Below are 7125 nucleotides of genomic sequence, written 5' to 3'. Positions count from 1 at the left end.
GTTGTTTTTAGTCTCGAGAGAGATATTAACATAAACTAAAGATTTCTATGGATTAAGTCAAGTGAATAAATTGTCTAGTTTAGAAGTAGTAAGTGAAGTCTAGGTGGATTCTTCCTTGGGTATTGTCTTCTCTATCGGTTTTCCAAAAGTATTTTCCAAATTTTATTTCTATCGTGTTCTTAGTTAATTAAATAGTTAATTTTAGTTTAAAAACATCCCTTTAATTATTAGGCTAGATAATAAAAAGATAGTAATTACTAGTACTTTTAGCCCTTGTGGATACGATATTTCTGGTCTCACCATAACTATACTACTGTTCGATAGGTGCACTTGCCTTAGTCAAATTTTTAGTCAGTTTAGCAACCATCAAGTTTTTAGCGCCGTTTCCAGGGACTAAGATATTAGGAATGCTTGATTTTTATTACTTTAGCCAATTTTACTTTTATTGCAATTTACTTTTTGTTTTTAGCTTAATTTTTCTTTTCTAATTTTTCTTTTTAATTGCTTCTGGCAGGTGTCTCTAAGGAACCCGTCAGGACCTTTGCTTTTCGATAGTAAAATAGGGAGTACAGCTCGCAGAAATCGAAGAGAAATAAGGCGAAGTCTACAAATACATAGAGGAAAAGGAAGAGGACGTTACAGATTTTACTGAAGAGATAGCCGATAATCAGAATAATTTGCTACCTCTTGTAGTTGCCACAAATCCTGTTAATCAGAATCCTGCTCCTCATACTATGTATGATTATGCTAAGCCTACTTTAACAGGAACTGAGTCGAGTATTGTTCGACCTGCTATCGCTGTAAATAATTTTGAACTGAAACCTAACACTATTCGAATGATACAACAATTTGTTCAGTTTGATGGTTTGCAGGACGAGGACCCCAATACGCATTTAGCAAACTTTTTGGAATTTTGCGATACGTTTAAAATAAATGGTGTTTCTGACGATGCCATTCGCGTTCGGTTGTTTCCCTTTTCATTAAGGAATAAGGCTAAACAGTGGTTGAACTCGTTACCATGAGGGTCAATCACTACTTGGGAGCAAATGATCGAAAAATTTGTACTTAAATATTTTTCGCCGACTAAAACGGCTAAGTTGAGGAATGATATCTCTTTTTTTGTGCAGATGGATTTAGAAACACTATATGATGCATGGGAGAGATACAAGGATTTATTGAGAGGGTGCCCTCACTATGGGTTACCTTTATGGCTACAGCTTCAAACTTTCCACAGTGGTTTGTGGCCCTCAACTAGATAGATGATCGATGCAGCGGCTGGTGGAACCATAATAAAAAAACACCTGAGGAGGCTTATAAGTTCATTGAAGAGATGTCACTGAATAATTATCTGTGGCAAGTTATGAGAACAAAGCCAATGAAATCAGCTAGTGTTTTCAACCTAGATGTAGTCACTATGTTATCAAACCAGGTAGAACTCTTGAATAAAAAGATTGATGGTTTGTATGATTCTACTCAAGTACATCCAGTGATGAGGTATGATTCAAATGGAGGAGGGATGCACAACACAGACTATCCATCCTTCAACCCCAGCACCAAAGGAGAACAAGTCCACTATATCGGCAACAATTCTAGACCTCAGAATAACCCTTATAGTAACACTTACAATGCAAGTTGGCAGAACAATCCTAATTTTTCGTGGGGTGGTCAAGGGAATCAAAGGCCACAACAACCTCCAGGTTTTCAACAAACACCGTACCAACAGGAGAAAAAGCCGAACCTTGAGGAGATGCTTACAAAATTTATCTCAGTGCCATAGACTCGTTTTCAGAATACTGAGACAACACTTAAAAATTAGCAAGTGATGATTCAAGGGCTCAAAACTCAAATAGGTTAGCTTTCTAAGTTGATTTCTGAACAACCGTAAGGTGGCTTGCCCAGTAATACAGAAACTAACCCAAAGAAGCAACTCCATGCCATCACTGTGAGTGACAAAGAAGGGTTAGTTGAATCTAAATCTGAAACGAGGCAAGAAGTTGTTGTAAGTAATGGTAAGGTTGAGGTGAGTCATGGTACACAAAAGCCAGTAAGCAAAGAATATAGACCTCGTGTGCCATACCCCAATGCGACAAGGAAAGACCACACAGACAAACAATTCGATAAATTCCTTAAACTACTTAAAAAATTACATATTAATTTACCATTTATTGAAGCTCTTTCACAGATGCCAAACGCAGTTGAATTTTTAAAAGAGCTTTTAGCAAACAAATAGAAGTTAGATGAGTCATTGCATGTGGAGTTAAAATCAGTTTGCTCAGCTATTTTGCAAAACAATCTACCCAACAAACTGAAAGATCTAAGAAGTTTTACGATTCCTTTCCTAATTGGTAGTTTGAATGTTAATAATGCTTTAGCTGATTTAGGGACAAGTATTAATGTCATGCCCTACAAGATGTTTAAGCAGCTAGGACTAGGGAAACCCAAACAAACTACGATGAGCATACAATTAGCTGATAAAACTATTAGGTTTCCTAGTGGTATCATTGAAGATGTGCTTGTTAAAATTGACAAATTCATATTCCCAGTTGATTTGGTTGTCTTAGACATGGATGAGGACAGTGACATACCCTTAATTCTAGGTAGACCCTTTTTAGCAACTGTTAGATCTATCATTGATCTTGGAACAAGTGAACTTATACTTCGGGTAGGTGATGACATGATTAAACTCCAAGCTCGTGATTCTGACAACAAGACTAATGATCGAGATGATTACACAAGTTCTTTTAATGTGAGTAACCTTGTTGTTCAACCCTCTTTGCAGGAAAAACTTCTGAGAAGTACAAATGAGCTACATTCTAGTCCATGTAATGATAAGACTATCCATAAAGAGTGAAGGCTACAGATCGAGGAATTAGATGAATGGTGAACACAGGTTAAGGAAAACCGAGAATACACGATGAATCAACGTAGTGCCATGACAAACTTAAAGGTGAATCAAATCAACTTAAGGTTAGAGACAAAGTACTGTTAGATGAAGCAAACCCTCGTGTTTCAATTACTGAACCTTATAGAGTAATACCTTTTGTGGTACTCAATGTTTTCCCATACAGTACAGTCGAGGTAACTCATTCCAAATTCGGCACTTTCACGATAAATAGTACTCATCTAAAAACTTATTTTGATAAGATTGATAGCAAGAATGAGGAGTTCCAACTCCTTGACCCACCATGACCAGGCAAATGGGAGGTAAATTCGAGCTTAGACTCTAAATAAGTGCTTCTCGGGAGGCAACCCGAGCACTAACACCACTAACTAGTTTATTTTATCTATTTTTCATATTTTAATACAGGTACAGTGACCCACACGGCCAGAACACACGGGTGTGTCCTTGGCTATATGGAAACAGGGCTACAAATTCCCAAGTATCGACATACACACGACCATAAACTCGAGCCACACAACCATGTGACATGACTGTGTGAAGGACATGACTGGACCACACGGGCGTGTGGGATGTTATTCGGGCGTGGGAGAAGCGAAGGACATAGAATACGGCCGTGTGACACGGCCGTGTGAACCATACGGCTTGAAAACACAGGCGTGTCTTAGGCCGTGTGACGAGTGGACATTCAATGTTCGCGATGAACACGGGCTAGATTCGAGCCACACGGGCGTGTGACACACCCATGTGGCCCAACACGGGGTCGTTACATGACCGTGTCACCATAAAAAAAAACTTAGCCCCTTTCTTCATTCTTTTCTTTACTCCCCCAAATTCCCCCAAACCCTAGCCACCGCAGCTCCATTCCCCCCTCCGTCCAACCACCGTTCGAGCCACCTAGCCTCGCCGTGTACTCCTCAACCCTTTGCGCATACACTTTCATCCCCTTTTTCCCATTCCTCACTTATCACTTCACCACTGACCAACATCTCCTCAAGCTTCCATCCCGACAACCCAGCCCCACCGCCGTATGCCTATCCTTTCCTCTCGCCACGGCCACCACCACTCACACCATCTATCCTCGCTCCGATGCTCGTGCGACTTCCCTGGCTACGAACCCTACCGTCGGTCACCCTTTCTCAAACCTTGTTCTTGTCTTCCTTTATTATTATTAGTTTAATTATTATTTTGTATTTTGTTTCTTTATTTTATTTTATTTCTCTTTGTCGCTACTGATTTTATTTATCCCTTTGTTCTGGATTAATTAGTTAATTCCTTGATGATAATCTTGTGTTTTTGCTTCATTAAATTCTGAACATTATTTTTAGTCATTTGATTTCATTTGTTACTTCTGCTAATTCCATTAGTCTTCTGCATATCTTCTATTTTCATTATTGTTCTTAGTTTTATAATTTCATTTTTTTGCTCTGTTGCTTTATGGATTGGTCTTAAGTTTCTTCTAATAAGCATGCTATTTCTTAGACCCATTATATTCTATGTTTATTTTCGTCCAATTTTGGAGCTTTGCTTAAATTTTTATTCTCTCCTTACATACTGCTATTAAGTGTGTTCATTCATTCTAAAATATTTTGCGAGCCCATTATGACGAACACACGAGGCAAGTCAAAAGTGGTCGTCCCCACTTCGAAAAAGTGGAAGAGCCCAGGCGCAACCTCCTCGAGCGTTTCAGCCGCAACTCACCACCCTTTGCTCCAATTTCCATCGAGAAACCAGGAGGATTTATATAGCTTCTCAGCGTATGACCCCTCGGTGTGGGCCGTTGCATTGATTGGGTCGCGCTAGAGCAGGTCCGTTTGGTTGATGATGTGCGCGCGATTATTACCATAGCTCCGTGGGATAGGGTTTTCACCATGATTGAGCCCACCTACTCGAAGCTCACCTTAGAGTTAGGCGGCACATTTTCAGTCCAGCAGGTCATGTCAGTCCATGACGAGCCCGGCACTATCACCTTTTGCCTTGGTGGGCTAGAGCAACACATGAGCATCCCAGAGTTCGCCGCTGCTTTGGGACTTTACATAGAGGAGTTCATGAGTGCCAAGGACTATCTTCAGCTTCATAGACATATTCATTACTCACCTTTACGATGTTGGACTGAGCTCACAAGCAGCCTAACTAACTATGACGCGAGTCACTCAAAGGCGACGCACCTCTCTCTGGCCTTACGGTATATTCACGCCCTACTAGCTCACACTTTGACAGGTGAGAGAGAGAGCACATGAGTGATTAGTACTTATGATGCCTATTTCTTGTAGAGCATGACTACCAGACATGTGTTTGATTTGGTGTATTTCATCGCACTTGCTTGCCGCAACCAAGCTGAATGCCATAAAAAGGGCCCCATCTTTCTCGGCCCTTATGTGACTCGTCTCACTCGACACTTCGGTCTCCTCGATACGCTAGAGATGTCATCGACACTCACACTAGTAGGCTAGATGTCTCCTTAAGGAATTTCTAGTATGATCCACATAAGGATGGTCGAGCGACGTCATGGATTCGGTCCCCCTCAGTACCGGTTAGCCGTTCTGATGGTCAGGATGATCCAGAGGACATTATTGATAATGTTCCTCCCCTTTATAAGGACCCACCTCCACCACCATCACAGAGTCACCACCCCATTGCTGCCACCTTGACAGATATATCCGAACGACTCACTCGCTTTGAGCAGCAGTTTTTTGAGCCGTTTGACAGCATCGATACCACTCTTCAACAGATTTGCCACCACCTTCACATCTCTCCTTCGGCACCGTCAACCCACGAGGCATCCGATAATGAGGACCTTTGAGTCCATTTATTTTATTATTATTAATTTTAATTTTCTTTTATTTATTTTTGAAGACTTATGTTTTATATTTTATGTTTATCTTTATGGTTATTATCGAGTAATCCTTTAATTCTCTTCCACAGTTGTGTTTATTTTCTTATTAGTAACTCAGAATCAAGCCTTTCATTGGCCTTATCTACAATTCTAGCTTTCGCTATTCCAAGGATTTCATCCAAAAATTTAGGGCACTTTCGCTCCTCTCTCTCTTTTCTGATATTATACGTATATTGTTATTATCTATCTTTGTACATTGAGGACAATGTACATCTTTAGTGTGGGGAGGTTATTTATATGATTATCAGAAAATCCCTGAATTTCTATCTCGTTCTTAAGTAATTTTCTCATATTACTATTAGAATGAATTTTGATTGACTTATTATTTTTATTTATATATTTTAGATTAAATCATAGGTAATCGTGCATTGATTGTTTAAACTTTAAGACATTAGAGAATCAAACATGATAAGTTGATTTTTGAGAATTAAAAATTTTTAGGTTGTTTCCCCAAATTTAGGTATTATCTTGAAGTTTGAAATTTACAAGATTGACATCAAAAGCCATAATTCTTGTGAGATTTTGAGCCTTTAGAGCATATATCCCTTCTTGCTCACTTCTATTGTTGCTTATGAGTGTGTCAATACTGATTTTTTTTCTAGAACTTGCTTCGATTATACATGTCGAGACCATTCCTTTGATTTGATATTCTAAGATGATAAAGACACTTAGGTTTTAACCCACTCACCCCCTAAAAGGCCTACCTTCATAATTAACTCTTAGTGAACCCCCTTGAGTTTAAAACCCCTTCTTAATTCACCCTTAACATTAACCCATTAACCTCTTTTTAATTTCTTGAAAATTTTCCTTATTTAATTTGATCCTCATTTTGTCGAGATTTGATTTGAATAAATGCCTTGCTATGTTTTGCTATTCAATTAGTAGTTCTAAATATTTGACTTGTTCTTATTATTAAAAGGAAAAGAAAAAGAAAGTATATATATATTTACGTTGATTCTTATTAGTTCTTTGTTATGAGCTAAGGATTTAGTTCCATATTCTGAGAAGAAGCTCATGTTTCTTATTAATAAATTCGATTGATATAATTATTTAGTGTTAGTTTTTCTATCTAGGTAATTTATCAATTGAATCTCGATTCTAACCTTTTTTTTTAGCCTTATTCCACACCTTTAACCGAAGCCCCATTACAAACCTGTTAAAGACATTTTGATTTGTGTATCATCTCATTTAAAGTGGTGGAGATTTGATTTTCATGCAAGCCTATGGTAACAACTTTTCATGTTTGACTAATTGAGCGCTTATTTTTGAACCTTAAACACCTTGAGTGATTTGAGCGAATCTTTAGTGTGGATGCCAACTCTGTGAGATT

The 7125-nt window shown here is 38.6% G+C and overlaps 1 non-coding gene across 1 annotated transcript; it reads right to left on the bottom strand.

The window, feature by feature from the left end:
• Window positions 1-1094: 1094 nt before the first annotated feature.
• LOC121208870 (small nucleolar RNA R71) lies at window positions 1095-1201 on the bottom strand. Its single transcript, XR_005903994.1, has one exon. It is a non-coding gene; the product is annotated as a small nucleolar RNA R71 (small nucleolar RNA).
• Between the last annotated feature and the right edge of the window lie 5924 nt (window positions 1202-7125).

Source organism: Gossypium hirsutum, chromosome A10 (genome assembly GCF_007990345.1).
Source record: "Gossypium hirsutum isolate 1008001.06 chromosome A10, Gossypium_hirsutum_v2.1, whole genome shotgun sequence".
Lineage (NCBI taxonomy): Eukaryota > Viridiplantae > Streptophyta > Magnoliopsida > Malvales > Malvaceae > Gossypium > Gossypium hirsutum.
Note: the sequence above shows the minus strand (reverse complement) of the source record. Positions and strands in the feature narration are given on the sequence as shown.